This window comes from Halichoerus grypus, chromosome 9, assembly GCF_964656455.1.
Source record: "Halichoerus grypus chromosome 9, mHalGry1.hap1.1, whole genome shotgun sequence".
NCBI classification, from domain to species: Eukaryota; Metazoa; Chordata; class Mammalia; order Carnivora; family Phocidae; genus Halichoerus; species Halichoerus grypus.
Genome location: NC_135720.1, coordinates 143,593,047 through 143,619,786, shown reverse-complemented (window position 1 = coordinate 143,619,786; position 26,740 = coordinate 143,593,047). Strand labels below are relative to the sequence as shown.

Here is a 26,740-nt window from a genome sequence, read left to right as displayed (position 1 = left end):
CACATTAGAAGCTGTGAATTCTATGGAATCTGCCCATGAATAAAAGGACTACTCTTATATCTGAGGGATAATTTATAAGTCAGCAAAGTCAGAGTACATGCTTTAGGGACTGAGGATATGTTTATTTTTAGGGGCCCCAGGAGTGTCCTGCCCCATGTAACTCATTAACCTCAGTTGAAGTATTCAGAGTTTGGCTCTCCAGAGACAGCCAAAGGGGAAGCCTCTGGAGAGGTGACATCAACAGGTAGTCAATCTCTTCCTGCCACATGGATTGGGAGTGAAACTGTCTCTATTTAACTACCATTTACCAATACTATTTAATAGTATTAGCTACAATATTTTTTGCTAGTGTTTAAATTCCTTTTTTAAATTGAGTTACAATATTCACATAGCATTGTGTTAGTTTTAGGCATATAACATAATGATTTGATACTCGTATATACTGTGGAATCATCACCACAGTAAGTCTGGTTAACATCTATTGCTGCACAGAGTTCCCTTTATTTTCTTTTCAGGAGAACTTTTAAGATCTATTATTTTAGCAATTTTCAATTACATGATATGATACCTCATGAATTCTGCCAATTAAATCTGGATCAGCTTATGGAGCTTGAGGACAGCCTGAGACAGGGTAGCATATGATGAATGACTATAGGTGATATATCAAGGTCTCCACAGTATCATTAAGGATACCAGTCTTGGCGACTGAGAGGTCAGCTGATCCCTTTGTTAGAAGAGAGAAGGCAAGAGGAAAAGGTTCTGTTTTAGGTGAATTTTGTCCCCCCCCCCCCCCACCGAAGCTGTGTTCATATTCTAATACCTTATGCATATGAATGTGACTTTATTTGAAAAAAGAGTCTTTGAAGATGTAATATAATGAAGATGGAGTTATTCATGATGAAGGTGTGCTTTAATCCAGAATGGCCAGTGTCCTTATAAGAATGGAAAACAGAGACCCAGACACAGATACAGGGAGAATTCCAAGTGAAGGAAAGATTGGAACAACAATGAATCTAGAAGCCAAAGGATGCCAAGGATTGCTGACAACACCATAAACTAAGAGAAAGGAATAGAACACATTCTCCTTTAGAACCTTCTGAGGGAGGGTGTCCTGGATGACACCTGATTTTGGACTGGTGTCCAAATATGGTTTACATATTAATTGTAAATATCCAAGTAGATATGTCAGGATTTACAATGGACAGCTTAGGATTCTACTTGGGGAGAGGACTCAGAGCCTGATACACTTTGGCAATTCTCACTTTGGTGGTTCAGTTGAAGTACCATCATTTTTGAAGGGGAAAATGTCTAAAAAGAGAATTAAAGGTAAAGGACATAGAGTTTTAAAAGAATCAGAATGGTAATGGTTGCTGCCATGTAAGTATATCTAGGCTGAATAGTTTCACGAAAGCTGCATGAAGGGCATTTCAAGCAGAGAGTGGCTGATAGCATGGCTCCATGCAGGGTGACTAGGAAAATGCAACAGAAAAAGTGTGACCTTAGCCAGAACTGTTAGTAGTTCTTTGCATTTACATAGCACTTTCCAATTTATTATGAATTTTCACATTCTCTATCTTATTCATTTCCCATAGCACCAAGAGCCAACATTATTGTTCGTGTACAGGTGAGCATACTCTTAATGGGGAGGTTAATTTCTTTTCTTGAAATTTCACAATTTTAATTGATCAGGCCAAAATGTGAACCTGAACATACAGACTCTAAAATTATGTTCTTTCCATGGGACTTTGAAATATTTTTAACTGCTTTCAATAAGCCCTTACTATTACCAGGTAGAGAATAATGGTTAACAAAAGTCAGTGATAATAAGTGCTCTTAATGTTTTAGTTAGCATGCTGAACATTCAAAGATATCCTCATTGTGATTACAAGCTTAAGGTTTATAATTTATAATGTTAAAGTGTTAATAAAGTTGAGAATTTATTTACAAATGAATTATAGGCTTGGTCCCCAAATGGCCAAAGTTAAAAGAATTCTAATATATGAAAATAGAAATTGGTTCAATCACTTTTAATTTCCTTGTATATTCAGCAGCCTGAGCAGGGATTTGTTCAGTGGTCAAATATTCAAAGAAGACATAGTAAACCAAATTTTGGAAGCTTCCTAATGCATGTGTTTTGTGTGTATGTACATGGTTGTGTGTTTGGGAGTGGGAGGGTGTGGATGAGGGAAATGTAGCCAGGGATTTATGGCCTCTTTCCACACGTTTGGGCTTCTAGTGCTCTCAGTTATATCCTCATCACAATCACTATACCTAGTTGGTTTAGGTTCCAGAAAATTCCCACCAAGATGAAATAGTTTGGGAGCATCCTTCAAGAACCCCACAGGAGCAATGGAGTGTCCAGCTCCAGAGTGGGAGAATGTTTCCATGAAAGGGTCAGAGTCATGCCTTGTGCAGAAGAGGGTGAGGGACTGTGTGGTATGTTGAACAGGGAGTGAGCAGGTTTGTTACCACTGACTCTGGGTGGAAATGCAGGTGAACATATGCACGATGTCCTACCTTTTGTGTTAGAATAACATGTGTGTGAAAGCCTTTCAACAAGTAGACAGGAATAGACTTTTTCTCAAAGGAGACATACAGATGGCTAACAGATACATGAAAGATGCTCAACATCACCCATCACCATGGAATTACAAAATCAAAACCACAAGGAGATATCACCTCACACCTGTCACAATGTCTAAAATTAATAATACAGGAAGCAACAGATACTGGTGAGGATGTGGAAAAAGGGGAATTCTTTTCCACTGCTGCTGAGAATGCAAACTGGTGCAGCTACTCTGGAAAACAGTATAGAGGTTCCTCAAAAACTTAAAAATAGAACTAACTTATGATGCAGCAATTACAGCTAGATATTTATCCAGTGGATACAAAATTAGTGATTCAAAGGAGTACATGCACTCTTATGTTTATGTATTTATTTGTCAGAGAGAGGGAGAGCAGAAGCAGGGGGAGTGACAGGCAGAGGGAGAAGCACGCTCCATGCTGAGCAAGGAACCCAATTCAGGACTGGATCCCAAGATCCTGGGATCATGACCTGAGCCAAAGGCAGACGCTCAACTGACTGAGCCACCCAGGTGTCCCTTCACCCTGATGTTTATATCAGTATTATCAACAATAGCTAAGTTATGGAAAGAGCCCAAATGACCATCAACTGATGAATGGTTAAAGAAGATGTGGTGTATGCATTTGCAATGGAACATTACTCAGCCATGAAAGAGGATGAAATCTTGCCATTTGCAGTGACATGGATGGAACTAGAGTATATTATGCTAAGTGAAATAAGTCAGTTAGAGAAAGACAAATAGCATATGACTTCACTCATATGTGGGATGTAAAAAAGAAAATGAATGGGAAGGAGTCCAAAATGGCAGAGGAGTAGGAGACCATAATTTTGTCTGGTCCCAGGAATTCAGCTGGATAGCTATCAAATCATTCTGAACACCTGGGAACTCAACTGGAGATCTAAGAAAAGAATAGCTGCAATTCTAAAAATAGAAAAGCGACTACTTTCTGCAAGGTGGGAGGTGTGGAGAAGTGAATCCGAGGCGATATATGGTAAGATAGACTGCGAGGGGAGGTAATCTCTGTTAGCTGGCTACCATCAAGTGATAAAGCAGTGGAGCACAAAACCAGAACTTTTAGAAGTCTGTTCCCATATGAGGGCTGCTGCTCAGGTGGACAAGTAGGGGCGGAACCCTAGCTGGGACAGTGTGGTCTCAGGATCCTCAGGGTCACAGGAAGACTGGAGGTGCCTGAGTGTGGCAGTGTTCCCAGGCATTGGTGTGGGGAAGCTGGCTGCAATGAGTGAGTTCAGGAGTGGGTTCTTGGCTTGGGGTTGCCATAAACTGTGAACCTCAGCACAGGTGGGCGACTGCTCTGAACAGGGGCCCAACAAATGGCAGAATGGCGAGACTCTTCTTTCTCCCCTGGGAAGAGTGGTGCAGGAGTGTGCTGTAGGAGTCTGCAGGGTTTGGAGACTCCAGATGGGGTTGAGTGCCTGAGATAGAAACGCTCGGTCACAGGCCAGGTGAGCACAAAATGTGGCAGGAGAGCAGGGAGACAGGAGTGACTCACTGCTTTTCTCTGAGGGCTCACTGAGGAGTGGGGGCCTGAGCTTTCCTCCCTGGGGCTGGAGATTGGGAGGCTGCCATTTTCATTCTCATCCTCTAAAGCTGCATGAAAAGCCTTCAGGGAACAAAAGTCACATAGAGCAAACTGGAGCAGATTACTTAGCCTGGCCCCCTGGCAAGGGTGGTGCAATTCCACTCCGGGCAAAGACACTTGAGGATCAAAGCAACAGATCCCTCCCCCAGAAGATCAGCAAGAACATCCAGCCAAGACCAAGTTTTCCGATCGATGAGAACTGCAAAACTCCAGCACTAGGGGAAATCAGTACATAGAATTCATGGCTTTTCCCCCATGATTCTTAGTCTTTCAACTGAAATTTAAAAAAAAATTTTTTTTCTTTCCTTTTTTCAACGAATTACTTATTTTATCAATTCCTTTTTTAAAATCTTTTTTAATTTTCATTTTTACAGTTACATTCTATCCCTTCATTGTATTTAACCTTATTTGTGTATATTTATAAGTTTTTCTTACTTTACAATTTTAGGATATACTTTCTTTGAACAGACCAAAATACACCTAAAATCTAGTGTATGGCTCTGTTCTTAGTCACCTGTCTGACCATGTTCTCTTTTTTGTTGTTGTTTTTCCTTCTTCCTCTTTGTTTTGTTTTGTTAAAGACTTTTTAAAATTTTCATCTTTACAGTTATATTCTATCCTTTCAATGTGTTTAATTTTATTTTTGTATATGTAAGGTTTTTTTCTTTACAATTTTGAGATGTAGTTTCTTCCAACAAAATGACCAAAACACACTCAGAAGATAGTGTATTTCTCTGTTCTGTTCACCTGTCTGCTTATATCCCTTCCTTTTTTGTTGTTGTTGGTTTTTTTCCCCCTCTTTTGTCTTTTTTTTGTCTTTTAACTTCCATTTTTACAGGTACAATTTATGCTTTCATTGTATTTAATTATTCTTTTGTACATATATGTTTTTCTTTCTTTAAAATTTATGGATCTAGTTTTCTAAAAAACAGACCAAAATATACATAGAATCCAGTGTATATGTCTACATTCTTCTCACCTCTGATTATATGCTCTTCCCTCCCCCTTTTTTCTTTCTTTCCTTTTTTTTCCTCCCAGTTTTGGGTCTCTTCTGATTTGTTTAGTGTATATTTCTCAGGGGTCGTTGTTGCCATTTTGGCATTTTGTTCTCCTGTTCATCTTTCTTCTCTGGACAGAATGACAAGATGGAAAACTCACTTCAAAAAAGAGAACAAGAGGCAGTACTGAGTGCCAGGGACCTAATCAGTATGGACATAAGTAAGATGTCAGAACTAGAGTTCAGAATAACGATTATAAAGATACTAGCTGGGCTTGAAAATAGCATAAAAGACACTAGAGAATCTCTTTCTGGAGAAATAAAAGAACTAAAATCTAACCAAGTCAAATAAAAAAAGGCTACTAGTGAGATGCAATAAAAAAAGGAGGCTCTGACTTCTAGGATAAATGAGGCTGAAGAGAGAATTCCTGATATAGAAGACAAAACGATGGAGAATATGAAGTTGAGAGAAAGAGAAAGAAACAGAGAGAAAGAAACAACTACTGGATCACGAGGTGAGAATTTGAGACATAAGTGATATAATAACATAAGCAATATTAGAACAATTGGGATCTCAGAAGAAGAGGAAAGAGAGAGGCGGGGAGAAGGTATATTGGAGCAGAGAACTTCCCTAATCTGGGGAAGGAAACAGGCATCAAAATCCAGGAGGCACAGAGAAGCCCCCTCAAAATCAAGAAAAATAGGTCAATACCTCGACATCTAATAGTGAAACTTTCAAATCTCAGAGACAAAGAGAAAATCCTGAAAGCAGCTCAGGAGAAGAGGTCTGTAACCTAAAAGGGTAGAAACATTAGACTGGCAGCAGACTTATCCACAGAGACCTGGCTGGCCAGAAAGGACTGGCATGATATAGTCAGGGTGCTAAATGAGAAAAATATGCAGCCAAGAATACTTTACCCAGTTAGGATGTCATTCAAAATAGAAGGAGAGATAAAAAGCTTCCAGGAAAAACAGAAATTAAAGAATTTGTGATAACGAAACAAGCCCTACAAGAAGTATTAAAGGGGATCCTCTAAGCAAACAGTGAGCCCAAAAGTAACATAGACCAGAAAGGAACAGAGACAATCTACAGAAACAGTGACTTTACAGGTAATACAATGGCACTAAATTCATAACATTCAGTAGTTACTCTGACTGTCAATGGGCTAAATGCCCCAGTCAAAAGAGACAGGATATCAGACTGGATAAAAAAGCAGGACCTATCCACATACTGTCTGCAAGAGACTCATTTTAGACCCAAAGACAGCTCCAGATTTAAAATGAGGGGATGGAAAACCATTTATCATGCTAATGGACATCAAAAGAAAGCTCGGATGGCAATCCTTAGATCAGACAAATTAGATTTTAAACCAAAGACTGTAATAAGAGATGAAGAAGGACACTATAACATACTTAAAGGGTCTATCCAACAAGAAGTTCTAACAATTGTAAATATTTATGCCCCTAACATGGGAGGAGCCAATTATACAAGCCATTTAATAACAAAATCAAAGAAACACGTCAATAATAATACAATAATAGTGGGGGACTTTAACAACCCACTCACTGCAATGGACAGATTATCTAAGCAGAAGATTAACAAGGAAACAAGGACTTTGAATGACACACTGGACCAGATGGACTTCACAGACATATTCACAGCATTCCATCCTAAAGCAACAGAATACATATTCTTTTCAAGTGCACACGAACATTCTCCAGAACAGATCACACCCTGGGTCACAAATCAGGCCTCAACCAGTACCAAAAGACTGGAATCGTTCCCTGCATATTTTCAGACCTCAATGCTTTGAAACTGGAATTCAATCACAAGAGGAAAGTTGGAAAGAACTCAAATACCTGGAGGTTAAAGAGCATCCTACTAAAGAATGAATGGGTCAACCAGGAAATTAAAGAGGAATTTTAAAAATTCATGGAAACAAATGAAAATGAAAACACAACTGTTCAAAATCTTGGGATGCAGCAAAGGCGGCCTAAGAGGGAAGTGTATAGCAATATAAGCCTTTCTCAAGAAACAAGAAAGGTCTCAAAGACACAACCTATCCCTGCACCTAAAGGAGCTGGAGAAAGAACAGCAAATAAAGCCTAAACACAGGAGGAGAAGAGAAATAATAAAGAATAGGGCAGAAATCAATGAAATAGAAACCAAAAGAATGGGAGAACAGATCAACGAAAGTAGGAGCTGGTTCTTTGAATGAATGAATAAGATTGATAAACCCCTGGCTAGATTTATCCAAAAGAAAAGAGAAAGGACCCAAATAAATAAAATCACGAATGAAAGAGGAGAGATCACAACTAACAATGTAGAAACTAAAACAATTATAAGAACATATTATGAGCATCTATATGCCAACAAATTAGGCAATCTGGAAGAAATGAATGCATTCCTAGAGATGTATAAACTACCAAAACTGAACCACGAAGAAATAGAAAACCTGAACACACCTGCAACCAGCAAGGAAATTGAAGGAGTAATCAAAAACCTCACAAAAAACCAAAGTCCACATCCAGATGGCTTTCCAGGGGAATTCTACCAAACATTTAAAGAAGAATTAATACCTATTCTTCTGAAGCTATTTTGAAAAATAGAACTGGAGGGAAAATTTCCAAACTTTTATTATGAGGCCAGCATCACCTTGATCCCAAAACCAGACAAAGACCCCATCAAAAAGGAGAATTACAGACCAATGTCCCTGATGAACATGGATGCCAAAATTCTCACCAAAATACTAGCCAATAGGATCCAACAGTACATTAAAAGGATTATTCACCACAACCAATTGAGATTTATTCCTGGGCTGCAAGGTTGGTTCAACACCCACAAATCATTCAAAGTGATACCCTACATAAATAAAAGAAAGGACAAGAGCCGTATGATCCTCTCAATAGATGCAGAAGAAGCATTTGACAAAGTACAGCATCCTTTCTTGATTAAAACCCTTTACAGTGGAGAGATGGAACATACCTAAATATCATAAAAACCATCTATGAAAACTCATAGTGAGTATCATTCTCAATGGGAAAAACCTGAGAGCTGTTCTCCTAAGGTCAGGAATACAGGAGGGATGTCCACTATCACCACAGCTGTTTAACATATTACTAGAAGTCCTAGCCTCAGCAATCAGATAAAAAAAAAAAAAGAGAGAGAGAGAGAAAAGAAAAGAAATAAAAGGCATCGGAATCAGCAAAGAAGTCAAATTCTCATTCTCTGCAGATGACATGATACTCTATGTGGGTAACCCAAAAGATTCTGCCCCAAAATTGCTAGAACTCATACAGGAATTCAGTAAAGTGACAGGATACAAAATCAATGCACAGAAATCAGTTGCATTTCTATACACCATCAGTGAGACAGAAGAAAGAGAAATGGAGGATTTACTGCCATTTACAATTGCACCCAAAACCATAAGATACCTAGGAATACCTAACCAAATAGGTAAAGGATCTGTACTCTAAAAAGTGTAGAACACTCATGAAAGAAATTGAAGAAGACACAAAGAGATGGAAAAACATTCCATGCTCATGGATTGGAAGAATAAATATTGTTAAAATCTCTATGCTACCTAGAGCAATCTACACATTCAATGCAATCCCTTTCAAAATACCACCAACTTTTTTCACAGAACTGGAACAAATAATCCTAAAATTTGTATGGAACCAGAAAAGACCCTGAATAGCCAAAGGAATGTTGAAAACGAAAACGAAAGCTGGTGGCATACAATTCTGGACTTCAAGCTCTATTACAAAGGTGTAATCATCAAGACAGTATGGTACTGGCACAGAAACAGACACCTAGATCAATGGAACAGAGTAGAGAACCCAGAAATGGACCTTCAACACTATGGTCAACTAATCTTTCACAAAGCAGGAAGGAATATCCAATGGAAAAAAGACAGTCTCTTCAACAAATGGTGTCAGGAAAATTGGACAGCCACATGCAGAAGAATGAAACTGAACCATTCTCTTATACCATACACAAGGATAAACTCAAATTGGATGAAAGACCCCAATGTGAGACAGGAATGCATCAAATTCCTAGAAGAGAACACAAGCAACAACTCTGTGATCTCGGCAGCAGCAACTCCTTGCTAGACATGTTTCCAAAGGCAAGGGAAGCAAAAGCAAAAATGAGCTATTGGAACTGCATCAAGATGAAAAGCTTTTGCACAGCAAAGGAAAGAGTCAACAAAACCAAAAGACAACAGAGAGAATGGGAAAAGCTATTCGCAAATGACATATCAGATAAAGGGTTAGTATCCAAAATCTATAAAGAACTTATCAAACTCAACACCCAAAGAACAAATAATCCAACCAAGAAATAGGCAGAAGACATGAACAAACATTTCTCCAAGGAAGACATTCAAATTGCCAACAGACACATGAAAAAGTTTTCAACATCACTCTTGTGTCAGGGAAATACAAATCAAAACCACAATGCGATACCATCTCACTCCAGTTACAATGGCTAAAATTAACAAGACAAGAAATAACAAATGTTGGTGATGATATGGAGAAAGGGGAACCCTCCTATACTATTGGTGGGAATGCAAGCTGGTACAGCCACTCTGGGAAACAGTATGGAGGTTCCTCAAAATGTTGAAAATAGAGCTACCTTATGACCCAGCAATTGCACTACTGGGTATTTACCCCAAAGATACAAATATAGTGATCCAAAGGGGCACCTGCACTCAATGTTCATAGCAGCAATATCCACAATAGCCAAACTGTGGAAAGAGCCCAGATGTCCAGTGACAGATCAATGGATAAAGAAGAGGTGGTATATATATACAATGGAATATTATGCAGCCATCAAAAAATGATATCTTGCCGTTTGCAATGACATGGATTGAACTAGAGGGTATTATGTTAAGTGAAATAGTCAGAGAAAGACAATTATCGTATTATCTCACTGATATGTGGAATTTAAGAAACAAGGCAGAGGATCATAGGGAAGAGAGGAAAAAATGAAACAAATCAAGACCAAAGAGGGAGACAAAGCACAGAAGGCTCTTAATCTTATGAAACAAACTGAGGGTTGCTGGAGGGGAGTGGAGTGGAAGGATGGGGTAACTGGGTGATGGACATTGGGGAGGGTATGTGTTATAATGAGCACTGGGCGTTGTGTAAGACTTATGAATCACAAGGGTGCTTGGGTGGCTCAGACGGTTGAGCATCTGCCTTCAGCTCGGGTCATGATCTCAGGGTCATGGGATCGGGCCCCGCTTCAGGCTCCCTGCTCAGCCAGGAGCCTGTTTATCCCTCTCCCTCTGCTACTCCCTCTGCTTGTGCTCTCTCGCTCTCTCTGTCAAATAAACAAATAAAATCTTATAAAACAAACTGATGAATCACAGACCTGTACCCGTGAAACAAATAATATATTATATGATAATTAATCGAATTTAAGTAAAAAAAAAATCATTTTTTCCCCCAATAACCTCATTAGAAGTTTAGTAGAATTTGGTTGCCCTCCTTTATATTCAGCTTAAAGATTAGACTGTGCCTCATTATTAGCTCTGTGATCCTGTGTACAGTGGTTATGGAGAGTAAGTGAAAAAAAATTCACATATTTACATTTATTTATTTATTTTTAAAGATTAATTTATTTATTTTAGAGAGAGAAAGAGTGTGCATGAGTGGGGGGAGGCGAAGAAGGAGATAGAGAGGGAAGCGGACTCCCTGCTGGGTGGGGAACTCTATGCCTAAGCTGGGCTCCATCCCTACACCCTGAGATCATGACCTCACATATTTACATTTAAAATTAAGGAACTGAATGGACTCTTATTTATATATTTATATGTAAATGTTTCAGGCAATTATGACAAAAAAGCCTAAAGTATTTTGTAAAACATGTAGGTCTTTAATAGATGAGAACCAAGGTGGTTGGGGAGATCTAGGGAGTTATTTGTGAAATACATGAAATAACAAAAGAGACGGATGAGGTCTCCTCTGGCTTTGTCCTTGATCGTCCTTCTCCCTGAGGACTGCCATCTCTGGACCGCTCAGTGACAGGGGCTCATTAACAGTGTGGGCATCTGCTCCCCAGAGACGTCAGCCAGGGAAACACATTTGGTTCTCAGTGCCAGCCCAGCCACAGCTGAGCGTCACAGCACCCTCTCCTGTGCTCATAAGGGTCTCCCTGTCATACAGGCAGGTCATCGTATTCGGGAAACGATAGTGAGAGTTTGCAAGGGACTTCACCTCCTACCTCCTAGAGGCAAAGTGTTGATCTCTGTCCACCTGAAGACTCATGAAGTCATCATGAGAAAGCATCCTTTCGCTTAGGAAAAATCTTTGGATAACCCAGTGCTGGTATAGTCAACCTTTGCATTTACTGCATACAACTGATTCTACATGTCCAAGGGCCAATCCCCATTACTGTCTGTGGGCAGTGACTTGGAAAGGAGGTAGGGAAATAGCTTAGAACCCACAGAGAAGGTGAACAAAGGTGAGTGAAATGGCACTTGGTTTCTGTGGTGCTTTAGGAATTGGAAGTTGGTTTATTTTCAGTTGCAATTGTTCTTGAAACAGAAGAGCTGTATTGGTTTGCATATATGGTCCACTGTCTCAAGGAAGACTGTGGAAGGTCACCAAACATAGGACCTAAATTTAGTTGTTCGTTATAGACTCCACCAAGTCGTTCCCAGACATTTCATTCTACTGTAGTACATTCATTATACCTGTGTGTGCACATGTAGAAAATACTTTAAATATGCATATATAGTGGTGATAAAATACGCCCTTCAGTAATAGAATTAGAGATTATGCATATGTGTAAAAGTATTAGGCTATATGCTTCCATGCCTTCCCATTGGTTCTTATTGTCTGTGAAAATAGACAATATTTGTTTTCTAGGCTTAAAACTCATTGTCAGTATTTATCGTTGTTTTTTTTTTTTTAAAGATTTTATTTATTTGACAGAGAGACACAGTGAGAGAGGGAACACAAGCAGGGGGAGCGGGAGAGGCAGAAGCAGGCTTCCTGCAGAGGACGGAGCCCAACGTGGGGTTTGATGTGGGGCTCAATGTGGGGCTCAATGTGGGGCTCGATCCCAAGACCCTGAGATCATGACCTGAGCCAAAGGCAGACACTTAACAACTGAGCCACCCAGGCGCCCCAGTATTTATTGTTTGTAAATGTTCATTTTCTCCCTTATGAGTTACTAAGATATCTAAAATATGTAAGGATTATTAAAAATGCTATGTTGAAGATTACAACAGTGGAGTCCCGTTTTGTGAATATTGTGTCAATGTATTTCTACTTGGACACTGGGTTCCATCCTTCTATCCTTGCCCAGGATCCTGAATGGAGTCTTGTATGAATGCCATTGGTGCCCTGCTTAGATGCTCTCTACCTGGCTGCTGATCCAATCCACACCCTATGTGTTAGGAATATGGGCTGCAAGGTCCACAGCCATTCCCTTATGCCATATTCCACTTGAGACCACATCCCTGCTTAGCATCGTTCTCTGCTCTGTTTTGCTTCCCTCATCTCCTTTATCCTGAGAGCATTCCCTGAACAAACAACATGCAGTGGAAATCCTACTTGATCCTCTTCTCCCATAGAACCTGGTGGAAAGCACTGTCCATGTTCATTAGAACTGTCATTTCCAGTGTTGTGATAGCTGCATTCCCCCTGATTAGCTCATCCTGCATTGCCATCGAGGGCCTGTTCTAGTGTATCTGGGGTCAGCTCAGACCTAGGGGACAGGTGCATTATTAAAGTAATAGTGATTCATTCCTACCACTGCCAACACTATTTCAGGATTCATTTGGGAACTGGATAGGGCAGAATTTGTATGTCAATTATATCAGTGAATGTTATGTAACTGAAATATCTTCAGTACAGACATTTTCTTGAGATCTTTGGTCTTTAAAATGTGTAGTTTGCTTACTGAGTATCTGGTTTTCAAGAAATATGGACTCTTCCACTTAAACTTTCAGACGTATATGTCGGCATCGAACACTTATGGTAATGGCTCCTTCAGCTTATGTGTGCTGATATTAAACATTTAACCTCTTTCATTTGATGCCCGTTCTCTTAATTATTATTGTAAAATTGTGTTCTTGTAAGATGTCATTTCCCACTATATTCATTTTTTTGATGGTAATTATTACGTAGAATGCCATTGTTTTTGTTTTGTAGAATCTATTTTTATTTTATCTAATAACATTTTTCTCTCAATATATGAAGCTGTGCTAATCAAGTATTTATTGTTTTGTATGCATAGTAATAATTTATGTGTGGATTTGTAACTGGATTTTCCTGGAACATATCATATCATGGTACTTGCTAGAGACACCATTCTGTGCTCCTTACCTGGGACGGATGTGTTTACTATTTCCAGCCAGTATTATTTACATACTTTGTCTAAGAGGAATCAATCTCTCTTACTGCATTCAGTCATTTGATACCTACATACACATAGATGATGGTTTTTAGTCTACTTACACAAGTCTTTAAATGTGGTAAAAAGTAGATGAAATGAAATTTCTCATTTAACCTTAGTCTAAACATATCCTTTCTCTGGGAAGATTGTGTGCTGTGGTGTTGCCCACAGATGGGAGAGGGATGAATGCTGAGTAGAGGAGGTGGAAGAGAGGAAAGTGACCCAGATCAGCAGAACATACTGTTGAGATCAGGAGAATGCATTATGCAGCCTGATCTTTCTCATATCCAGTGTTACTCAAGTATAATAATTTTCCTGAATTCAATGCTAAAAAAAAAAAAAAGATGGTAGACTATGACAAGAGTATTCTAGTTCCCTCCCAGTGTGCTCTCCAGGAAGGCACTGGAAACAATTGTAACATTCAGAGACAATCACATTCTTTTTTCTCTTTTAGTGGGCATCTCTTTTGCCTGATATTTAATTTTTCAACTTAAAATCATATTCATTTTTATACCTGTCAGATAGCCATTCAGCATTCTTTATATATATGTATACACACATACACATACATATATAGTCCAGAAAAGAAGGAAATCATTTGTACAGTTCAGCTCACCAGAGTCTTATCTTCTCTTACCTGCCTTCTTAGTCCTTACTGATAGATAATATTAAAATACATCATTTATTCTAATGGTACAATATGGTATTGGTGTTTTCCTTGGATGAGTTAGCATTTCACTTTTGTCCTCCTTACTTTGGTGAGTAATTCCTTTATTAGACACCTTTAAAACACCAGCAATTGATTTCAGATAATTAATCTGTATTTGTGTGTGTGCGCATGAGACTGAACCATGATTTGTTTTTATTCGCTCTTCTGAGCAGGTGTGAGTCTGGGCACATTCCCTGTTGTTGCACATTTACACCATCTCAGATAGTTTTATAATTAATTCCGTTAAGAAATTTTTTGTGCATAGATTCTTTTTGTGGCTATCACTGAATGCATCTCCACAGGAAATCCAAGGAAGTATAAAATAGTGTGAAATCCTATATCCTCTATTCTGATTTCATAAATATTAATTTTATCCCAGTTTTGTACCCATTTCTTTCACACACCAGTGGGTCTACCCTGAAACCTGATTCAGATTTTTAGTCTTAGAAGAACAAAAAACGTACTGTATGCCTCACCATTTGAACGAGATAGAACTGAAATGCTCATTTTCTGATGCCTCTTTGGTTGGTTTTTAAGGATGCTTCTTCAGTACTAAGCAGCTGGATGAATAGGGTCATCAGACTCACCTGAGAGCTGGCAACGTGTCTGGTTCGCATCATTAACTCTGCTGCAAGATAGCTTCCAGAAAGTAATAATTAACCTAATGTTGACAGATATTTGAGATTTTATATAATACCAAAATATCTTTTTTGTGACTTCCTGTGTAGTACTTAAAAATTTCCATTGTAGTGCTTTTACCTGTCATTTGCTTTGAGAATAAATCTGTCTTTATCTCTCTATATTATCTATTTAATTATTTTATCATAGGGAGTCATGTAAAGCATTACACTTTGTACATAGATTACACATTTGGGTAACTTTTTAAAATGTTTATTCTGATTAGAATGTTGATGGTGAATACTCCTACCTTTTTCAGGAATTTCATGTGCTCTGGTTGGTAATGTGTGAAACAGAAATCTGCAGAAGGAAAATGAAAGCTGTGGCCACTGAATTTTAGAGTTCTGATTCCACCTGACTATGCAACGTCAAGGTATTTTCAGAGTTCCTGATAAATTGATACGGTAATTTTAAGCATCTTTAGGCAAAGTTAAGCACTGTAATTGAATGGTGGTGTTTTTTTTAGGTTCTCTCTGATTGAGTGTGTAGTTGTTTTACTACTATAAGGAAACACAAATTCCAAATGTGTAGCTTTCATTAATATAATATCTTAGGTAATTCTGACACAATGTTTATATGCAGAACTATTAGTGATATTTTGAATGTAATTGAATTATTTGTATAAGTACATTCTAGGTCTTAAATTCCTATATCTGAATGCATTTTCAAGTTTATTTTGTATTATATTCTATTGCATGTGAGGTGTGTACAAATCCAGTTGTGTACAATCATGAGAAACATATTTACAGTAACGTCTCTCCCTCTGTCTGCATCTTTTTCTGATTCTTTCTGATTGTTCTCCCTCTTTTTCCCTTATCCCCATTCTCTCTAAAATGTATGTACATACTTATAGTACTTTAAGTCTCTTTAAACTCAGACTGAAAGACTTTTCATATGTATGACTGATGCCAACACAAGGTCCATTATTTCATTTTTCTTATATTACATATTAATGATTTACTTTTCATGATAATGTGGAACTAAGTTGGTATAAGTTATTTCAATTTCAATTATTTATTGAAATAGTTACTTATAATATCCCGTGGCCATGTCTTATAACATGATAGATCCAACCCCCTCCCCAGTAACTTTTTTAAAATTTCTTTTAAAAATTGCTAAATGCTTGGTCCTGACAGCAGGAAACATGTGCTAACAGAGGATGGAACAGAAAAATGGCAGTTCTTTCACTGGGTTTATCCTGCTGGGTTTCTCTGATCGGCCTCAACTGGAGCTAGTCCTCTTTGTGGTTCTTCTGGTCTTCTATCTGTTCACTCTGCTGGGAAACACCACCATCATTGCCTTGTCCCACCTGGACCCACATCTTCAGACTCCCATGTACTTTTTCCTCTCCAACCTAAGCTTTCTGGACCTGTGTTACACGACCAGCACTGTCCCGCAGCTCCTGGTTCATCTCAGGGGAGCTGACAAGTCTATCTCCTTTGGTGGCTGTGTGGTTCAGCTGTTTGTCGCTCTAGGGTTGGGATGCACAGAATGCATTCTCTTAGGGGTCATGGCATTGGACCGCTATGCAGCCATCTGCAGGCCCCTGCAGTACACAGTGATCATGCACCCCCGTCTCTGTGCCCTCATGGCTTCTGCATCGTGGTCCATTGGTTTTGCCAACTCCTCATTGCAGACAGTGCTCATCTTCCTTATCCCACTCTGTGGGAGAAATAAAATAGACCATTTCTTTTGTGAGGTCCCCCCACTGCTTAAACTTGCCTGTGTTGACACCACCGTGAATGAGTCTGAGCTCTTCTTTGTCAGTGTGATCATTCTCCTCATACCTGTGGCATTAATCATCTTCTCCTATGGTCGGATTGTCAGGGCAGTCTTAAGAATAAAGTCATCTGCAGGGCAGAGGAAAGCATTTGGGACATGCGGGTCCCACATCACAGTGGTCTCCCTGTTCTATGGCACGGCCATCTACGCTTACCTCCAGCCCAGCAACAACTACTCCCAGGATCAGGGCAAGTTCATTTCTCTGTTCTACACCATCATCACCCCCATGGTCAACCCTGTCATATATACACTGAGGAACAAGGATGTGATGGGAGCAATGAAGAAGGTGCTTTGGAGGGGCCATGGCTCCAGATGACTGGGAGGGAAGACCCTTTGATGCAAGATGTTGAAAGCCAGAGTGATTAAGATGTTTGTGACCTACCTGGGTCATCCAAAATTTCCCGTGATAAGTCTCAAGTGAATTTACTTACATCATTCTTTTATGCAAGTGAGTGTTCAAAATCTAAGTTCATGGATTCATGCAACCTCCAGAGAGGCTGATTTTGTGTTCCTAGATCATATGCATATATATATTTAAGGATTCATTATTTACTTTGAGAGAGAGAGAGAGCATGAGCAGGAGGGGTATAGGGAGAGGGAGAAAGAATCTCAAACAGACTGTACTCTGAGCGCAGAGCCTGATGCTGTGATGGATCCCACAACCCTGAGATCACGACCCGAGTCGAAGTCAAGTTTCGGACACTTAACCAACTGCACCAACCAGGCTCCTCAAGCATCGGCCTCACATTAGTATTTTAGAGAGCTCCACAGGTTTTTCTTATTTCACTATCATTTGGGAATACTGTTTCATTTCTAAGTGCAAAGACATTTATGCACATAATATGAAGGCATAGGCAAAATAAGAATATGAACCACTAATTTTAGCATTTTGTAGCAATTGCTGGAGGAATGTCACTTATTTTTGTATTTTGATCATGGCTCTATTACAAGGTCCATAAGTTGACCGTATCACAGCTTTTTCACAGAATTAGGTGGGCATCTGTGGGAAAAACAAATTTTTAGATCAAAGAAAAACTTGGTAACATTAATTCTGATAAAGCCATTCAGACATCAGGCCTAGTGTGATGTCACCATGTGACAGTGGTTTCCTGTAGCCCACATGTAGTGTTCATGTCACACAGGGGCAGGGCGTGCTATCTTGCTGCCAGGACGCTGGGGGCATCAGCTGGTGATACACCAGGCAGTGCTTACGTGTAATTTTGTGCTTTAGTCAGAGAAGCACCAATGAGGTCTGCAAGTTGGTTATGTAGCTTGTGAGACACCCCATTCATTAAAAATGACTTTTAGGACACTATCATATCTGAACAGTACATAAGTCAATTCCTATTTAATATTCTACATGTTTTACCTACAGCAATGCAGCAGAAGTTCCAAAGGGTAAAACATTTAGATCCTCTCTTCATAACATTTTATAAATTCTTTGATCCAGATGTCAACTGATCAATGCTTTGTACCTCACATCTGCCAAGAGCCCATACAATCTGAATGCCGGGACATATAAAAATAAGAGAAATGACCTCTCTTTCCCAGGAAATTCCATGTTCCATGGAGCTTACTCAGATTCACCAGGAGAAAATTTAAAGAAAAAATAACATGTATATTAACTATTAAACATCTCCATGTGTCTAAGCTTTATAAATAGCCATCTCATTATAAAATAACTGTCATACAGTTCTGAAATCTGCACGTAGGCCAGTGCAGGTAATGTGTTTGTGTCTTGGACTGGACACATATACATAACAAGTGTACTGTTCCCTATCCTGACAGCTAACCAGCATCCTCCAGGGCCTTGAACCCCCTGAGCTGGTCATGCTCATGACAAGTGATCTTTGTATAGAGACAGCATGTGGAGGCTGGAAATGCCAGCCAGGGGAGATTATGCACACGGTCAGGTTCTCTCTGCATCGCTAACAGCATCACAGTGTTCCCACTTGAACACCTGGGATATAGCTTGACACCATAGTGATGTTTCATGTATGCCAGTAGAAAAACAGTTTTGTAATACTGTTTATCCCCGATGGTGACAAATTTCCCACTCTCCATTATGTTTCAACCACATCTTGACGGTTATACCCAAATGGTCACTTTAAAACCCCTCAAATGAACTGTCTTTGGTGCAAAAACCCTCAAGGTCTCATGAAACCACACAGCCTATTATTCTGGGTGAATATCTACTTCTCTGCTCTTAAGGACACACAGAGCCCTGGGGTGAAACATTTATTTTCTTTAAGAGAATGTTTGAATGGCATTTGCATGTTTATGTTACATGGGAATAAATTATAGAGAACAAAAACCTCTGGGATACATGCTAAAATAAAAAAGAAATTATTTGGAAGTCCAAACACAAGTTCAGTATCGTTCTGTAACATTTTTCTAATGTTAAGAATCTGCCACCGCGTGCTCTCCATGCTTTGGCTGTAACAGACTACAGGGTTGTGTAAATTGCCACCAATATTATTTGGACTGTTTCCTTTTGAATTTTCACCAATAACTGTGGCATGGCTGTGGGATTGTATCCAAGGTTTGGCTAAATTATTTTATTCCATCTGTCTTTAGCACATGGAGGTCAGGGTGATCATGATGCTCTAGAGCAATTCATGGATTCTTCCAGCTCTTTTGCTTTCTGAGGAACACAGGGTGCACACCCTCAGCTCAGGTAATGGGTGATTGCAGAGACCCAAAATGTCAGTCGGACTCACATGAAACACAATTCTTAACCAGCAGATGATATATCACCAATTATCAAAGGATACAAAATAGCAAGAGTACATGCAGGAGGCCCCAGACCTGTCAGACAGCTTCGGAGACCCCCTCACTGCAATGGAAAGCAGTTTGTTTCTCAAATGTGAGGCAGAACTAGTGTGGTACAAGTCAGCACAGAGACGCTTCGGGATTCTCAGATTATGTGTCCCTGCCTTCATAGCCTGTGATGGTATAGGCTTGTAGGCCCCTTGTAACCAAGGTCATTTGAGGACTGCAGTGAGATTAAGGACAACCAGGCAGGCCTGGATCAGGAGGAGAAAATGTTCTCTTCCCCTTATCTCACGTTGCAAGTTCTGAATGCCTGGATCTGCAGGAAGTGGCTCTTGCCTATATTAGAAGTATTCTTTTATAAGAACGTGCTGTTCCCAGAGGAAGGGTGGCCGAGATAGTTCCGCGCTTCGGCAAACAAAAAACAGGATATAGTTTGTTCTTATATCTTGCGTGTCTTTCTTCAAGGATGTGGGCATGATCTTATTATCAGCTAAAAGTACACATTGTCATGCTTATCTGTTCGCTGCAAGTATATAGCTGTGTGGGAAATAAACGACAGCATGCAGTTGCAAGTGCTGCCTTTGCTCTGCATCCCCTGTGTCCTGGTTCTTTCACGACCCTTACCCAGGGACCCCAACGCACTAGACGTTGACAATAGCCCTGTTTGGCTTTTGGGCTGTCATTTGGTAGCATATCTGCCGTGCGTAGAGTGTAGGTTCTGACTGGACCCTCTGCATGGTGCTGAAATTACTACTAGGTCAGTAATCAGAGTACAGCCAGCCCCGTAAGACCCTCATGTGTTCGTAGTCTGTGCATTTCGTGGTTACTCTTTGCCAGAGTTCTGCTCTGTCCAGGCTCACCGAGGAGGGAGGAACAGGTTATAGATCCCTGTGAACCCTTTCCTTTGCAGGTGACTTCTTTTAAGATCCTTGTTTTGTAATACAGGTGAGAGCTTCTTTCATCATTGTGGTATTGTAGCATATTTCAGACCTGGTCTTGCAGACTCTGGGAACCACTGTGTATGGAAATGTGGTTTGCTGGGAAGGTGGGCTCTGTGTAAATTCAGAAATGAGCAGATGAATGACTGCTGATCAGAGGCGTCAGGGAATGGGGTCCCTGAGGTGGCCCTAGGGACAGGACACTTGTTTTGGGGAGGGAGACATTTCCTTCTTTCTCCCAGGGTTCTTCCAGCTGTTTTGGAATTAAATGGAGATGACAGAGAGTAACAGGAGAAAAAACCCTAAAGATTTATTACCTGCACATGGAGACCCAATAATGAAATTGAGACCCAAAGAAATGATCAAGGCAGGCAGTTTTATACATTTATACAGAGACAAGAAATGTGTGGGGAATTGACAGGATAAAGAAAACAGGTGTTTGGAAACTTTAGTTAGGAAGGAATTCTAATTGGAATTTGGGCTGAGGCAGTAGATTCATAAAAAAATAGCAAAGTTTATTTCTATAGCGCTCTCAACTTTCAGGTCCCTACCTGTGGTGATAACAATGTCTTTTACTTTGTAGTCATTGTTGGGTGCCTTTCATGGGGGAATTTGTTTCCTGCTTTCAGGGGCACAGAGGAGGGTGTGATGTTCTTGCACCTGCTGTTTCCCAAGTAGCTTCCATTCAGAACAAGTAATATGCCCTTGAGGCCTGTTTGGGGATCTGCCCTGGGCCTCTACACTTGCTCCTTTATAAAAATTTAATTCCACTTTGTTTTGTTTACTGTTTCCTTTGCTGTGCAGAAGCTTTTTATCTTGATGAAGTCCCAAAAGTTCATTTTTGCTTTTGTTTCACTAGCTTTTGGAGATGTATCTTGAAAGAAGTTGCTGTGGGCGATGTCAGAGAGGTTACTGCCTATGTTCTCCTCTAGGATTTTGATGGATTCCTGTCTCACATTGAGGTCTTTCGTCCACTTTGAGTTTATCTTTGTGGCTGATGTTAGAGAATGGTCGAGTTTCATTCTTCTGCATGTGGCTGTCCAATTTTCCCAGCAAAGAGGCAACCCCCAGAATGGGAGAAGACATTTGCAAATGACACTACAGATAAAGGGCTGGGATCCAAGATCTATAAAGAACTTCTCAAACTCAACACCCAAAAAACAAATAATCAAGTCAAAAAGTGGGCAGAAGATATGAAAAGACACTTCTCTGAAGAAGACATACAAATGGCTAACAGACACATGAAAAAATGTTCATCATCATTAGCCATCAGGGAAATCCAAATCAAAACCACATTGAGATACCACCTTACACCAGTAGAATGGCAAAAATGGACAGGGAAAGAAACAACAAATGTTGGAGAGGTTGTGGAGAAAGGGGTTCCTCTTACACTGTTGGTGGGAATGCAAGTTGGTACAGCCACTTTGGAAAACAGTGTGGAGGTTCCTCGAAAATTTAAAAATAGAGCTACCCTATGACCCAGCAATTGCACTTCTGGGTATTTACACCAAAGACACAGATGTAGTGAAAAAAAAGGGCCATATGCACCCCAATGTTCATAGCAGCAATGTCTGCAATAGCCAAAGTGTGGAAAGAGCCAAGATGTCCTTCAATAGACGAATGGATAAAGAAGATGTGGTCCATATATACAATGGAATATTACTCAGCCATCAGAAAGGATGAATACCCAACTTTTACATCAACATGGATGGGACTGGAGGAGATTATGCTAAATGAAATAAGTCAAGCAGAGAAAGTCAATTATCATATGGTTTCACTTATTTGTGGAGCATAAGGAATAGCATGGAGGACATTAGAAGGAAGGGAAAAATGAGGGGGGTGGAATTGGAGGGAGAGATGAACCATGAGAGACTATGGACTCTGAGAAACAAACAGGGTTTTAGAGGGGAGAGGGGAAGGGGGATGGGTTAGCCCGGTGATGGGTATTAAGGAGGGCACGTACTGCATGGAGCACTGGGTGTTATATGAAAACAATGGATCGTGGATCATCACATCAAAAACCAATGATGTATTGTATGGTGACTAACATAACATAATAAAATTAAAAAAAAAAAAACCATGACCTTCAAAACTCAAAAAAAAAAAAAAGGTAGAAAAATCCCATATGCACAAGCTCACCTTACACCTAAAGGAGCTGGAGAAAGAACAGCAAATAAAGCCTGAACCAAACAGGAGAAGATAAGTAATAAAGATCAGAGCAGAAATCAATAAAATAGAAACCAGAAAAACAGTAGAAGAGACCAATGAAACTAGAAGCTGGTTCTCTGAAAGAATTAATAAGATCCATAAACCTCTGGTGAGACTTATCCAAAAGAAAAGAGAAAGGACCCAAATTAATAAAATCATTAATTATAGGAGAGAGATCATGACTAATAACAAGGATATAGAAATAATTAATAGAAATTATTACCAGCAACTATATGCCAACAAATTAAGCAATCTGGGAGAAATGGATGCATTCCTGGAAACTTATAAACTACCAGGAGAAATAGACAATCTGAACAGACCAATAACCAGCAAGGAAATTGAAACAGTAATCAAAAATCTCCCAAAAAACAAGTCCAGGGCCAGATGCCTTCCCAGGGGAATTCTACCAAACATTTAAAAAAGAAATGATACCTACTCTACTGAAGCTGTTTCAAAACATAGAAATGGAAGGAAAACTCCCAAATTTGTTCTATGAGACTAGCATTACCCTGATCCCAAAACCAGACAAAGACCCCATCAAAAAGGAGAATTACAGACCAATATCCCTGATGAACATGGATGCCAAAATACTCAACAAGATCCTAGCCAATAGAATCCAACAGTACGTTAAAAGGATTATCCACCACGACCAGGTGGGATTTATTCCTAGGACTCAAGGGTGGTTCAACATTCACAAATCAATCAACGTGATAGAGCACATTAACAAAAGCAAAGAAAAGAACCATATGACCCTCTCAATTGATGCAGAAAAAGCATTTGACAAAATATCATCTTTTCTTGATTAAAACTCTTCAAAATATAGGGATAAAGGGAACACACCTCAATTTCATAAAAGCTATGTATGAAAAGCCCACAAATTTTTATTCATTCATTCTCAATGGGGAAAAACTGAGAGCTTTTTCCCTTAAGGTCAGGACCATGACCGGGATGCCGACTCTTACAACTTTTGTTCAACATAGTACTAGAAGTTTTAGCCTCAGCAATCAGACAACAAAAAGAAATAAAAGGCATTCAAATGGGCAAAGAAGAAGTCAAACTCTCTCTCTTCGCAGATGACATGATACTTTATTTGGAAAACCTAAAAGACTCCACCCCCAAATTACTAGAACTCATACAGCAATTCAGCAACATGTCAGGACACAAAATCAATTGCACAGGTATCAGTTGCTTTTCTATACACTAACAATGTAACTGAAGAAAAAGAAATTGGGGGATCGAGTCCATTTACAATAGCACCAAAAACCATAGGATACCTAGGAATAAACCTAACCAAAGAGGTTAAGAATCTATACTCTAGAAACTATAGAACACTTATGAAAGAAATTGAGGAAGACACAAAGAGATGGAAAAACATTCCATGCTCATGGATTGGAAGGATAAACATTGTGAAAATGTCTATGCTGTCCAGAGCGATCTACACTTTCAATGCAATCCCCATCAAAATACAATCGACACTTTTCACAGAGCTGGAACAAACAATCCTAAAATTTGTATGGAACCAGAAAAGACTCCGAATCACCAGGGGAATGTTGAAAATGAAAACCAAAGCTGGGGACATCACAATGCCTGACTCCAAGCTCTATTACATAACTGTGATCATCAAGACAGCATGGTGTTGGCACAAAAACAGACACATAGACCATGGAAGAGATTAGAGAGCCCAGAAATAGACCCTCAACTCTATGGTCAATTAATCTTCGACAAAGCAGGAAAGAATATCCAATGGAAAAAAGAGTCTCTTCAATAAATGTTGCTGGGAAAAATGGACATCCACATGCAGAAGAATGAAACTGGACCATTCTCTTTCACCATACACAAAGATAAACTCAAAATGGATGAAAGATCTCAATGTGAGACAGGAATCCATCAAAATCCTAGAGGAGAACATGGGCAGTAACCTCTTCAACATTGGCCACAACGATTTCTTGCAAATCACATCTCTAAAGGCAAGGGAAACGAAAGCAAAAATGAACTTTAGGGACTTCATCAAGATAAAAATCTTTTGCACAGCAAAGGAAATAGTCAACAAAACTCAGAGGCATCCCACGGAATGGGAGAAGATATTTGCAAATGACATTACAGATAATGGGCTAGTATCCAAGATCTATAAAGAACCTCTCAAACTCAACACTCAAAAAACAAATAATCAATTAAGAAATGGGCAGAAGTCATGAACATACACTTCTCCAAAGAAGACATGCAAATGGCTAACAGACATATGAAAAAATGTTCAACATCACTAGCTATCAGGGAAATACAAATCAAAACCACAAAGAGATACTACCTTACACCAGTTAGAATGGCAAAAATTAACAAGACAGGGAACAACAAGGGTTGGCAAGGATGTGCAGAAAGGAGAACCATCCTACACTGTTGCTGGGAATGTAAGCTGGTACAGCCACTCTGGAAAACAGTATGGAGGTTCCTCAAGATGTTAAAGATAGAGCTAACCTATGACCCAGCAATTGCACTACTAGGTATTTAGCCCAAAGATACAGATGTAGTGAAAAGAAAGGCCACATGCACCCCAATGTTCATAGCCTCAATGTCCACAATAGCCAAACTGTGGAAGGAGCCGAGATGCCCTTCAACAGATGAATGGGTAAAGAAGATGTGGTCCATATATACAATGGAATATTACTCAGCCATCAGAAAGGATGAATACCTACCATTTGCACCAATATAGTAGGACCTGGAGGGGATTATGCTAAGTGAAATAAGTCAATCAGAGAAAGACAATTATCATATGGTTTCACTCATATGTGGAATATAAGGAATATCTAGGAGGATGATAGGGGAAGGGAGGGAAAATGAAGGAGGAGAAATCATAGAGGGAGACGAACCATGAGAGACTATGGACTGCGGGAAACAATCTGTTTCAGAAGGGAAGGGGGTGGGCGGATGGGGCAGCCAGTTGATGGGTATTAAGGAGGGCATGTGTTGTGATGAGCACTGGGTGTTATATGGAACTAATGAATCACTGAACACTACATCAAAAACCAAAGATGTACTGTACAGTGGCTAACTGAACATAAAAAAAAAAAAAATTCCACTTAGAATTTCTTCCTAACTAAAGCTCCCAAACACTGGTTTTCTTTATCCTGTAATTCCTCACACATTTCTTGTCTCTGTATTAAAGGTATAAAAACTGCCTGCCTTGATCATTTCTTTGAATCTCAATTACTTTATTGGGCCTCCACATGCAGGTAATAAAACTTTGGGTTTTTTCTCCTGTTACTCTCTGTCATCTCCATTTAATTCCAAAACATTAATTAAACTCCATTTAATTCCAAATGGCAAGAATTCATTCTTCTTTATGACTAGTATTCCATTGTGTGTGTGTGTCTGTGTGTATACACACATATATATATCACATCTTCTTTATCCAGTCATCTATTGATGCACTCATGAGCTGCTTCCATAGCTTGGTTATTGTAAATAATGCTGCTATAAACATAGTGGTGCATGTATCCATTTGAACCCTGGGGTAGGGAAGAAGGAAATGTGTCCCTCCCCAAAGCAAGTGTCCTATCCCTAAGGCCATCTCAGGGACCCCATCCCCTGACCCCTCTGATCAGCAGTAATTCATCCTCACATTTCTGCATTTACACAGAGCCCGCCTTCCCAGCAAACCACATTTCCATACACAGTGGTTCCCAGAGTCTGCAGGACCAGGTCTGAAATATGCTACAATACCACAATGATGAAAGAAGCTCTCACCTGTGTTACAAAACAAGCATCTTAAAAGAAGTCACCTGCAAAGGAAAGGGTTCACAGGGATCTATAACCTGTTCGTCCCTCCTCAGTGAGCCTGGACAGAGCAGAACTCTGGCAAAGAGTAACCATGAAATGCACAGACTATGAGATACATGAGGGTCTTACAGGGGTGGGTGTACTCTTATTACTGATCTAGTAGTAATTTCATCATGATGTAGAGGGTCTGTTTAGAACTTACACTCGACACACTGCAGATATGCTACCAAATGACAGTCCTAAAGCCAGAACAGCCTACGAAGGTAGGGACACATAATCTGAGAATC

At 39.6% G+C, this 26,740-nt stretch overlaps 1 long non-coding RNA gene and 1 pseudogene across 1 annotated transcript in view; both read left to right on the top strand.

Moving 5' to 3' along the window:
• The first annotated feature begins 1,604 nt into the window (after nt 1-1,604).
• LOC144379143 (uncharacterized) overlaps nt 1,605-26,740 on the top strand; it is a 111,064-nt gene continuing 85,928 nt past the window's right edge. Inside the window, exons 1-2 of the long non-coding RNA XR_013441502.1 lie at nt 1,605-1,624; nt 15,236-15,349. This is a non-coding gene — a long non-coding RNA (uncharacterized LOC144379143). The remainder of the gene's footprint in view (nt 1,625-15,235; nt 15,350-26,740) is intronic.
• LOC118547505 (olfactory receptor 2B8-like) lies at nt 16,121-17,074 on the top strand (annotated as a pseudogene).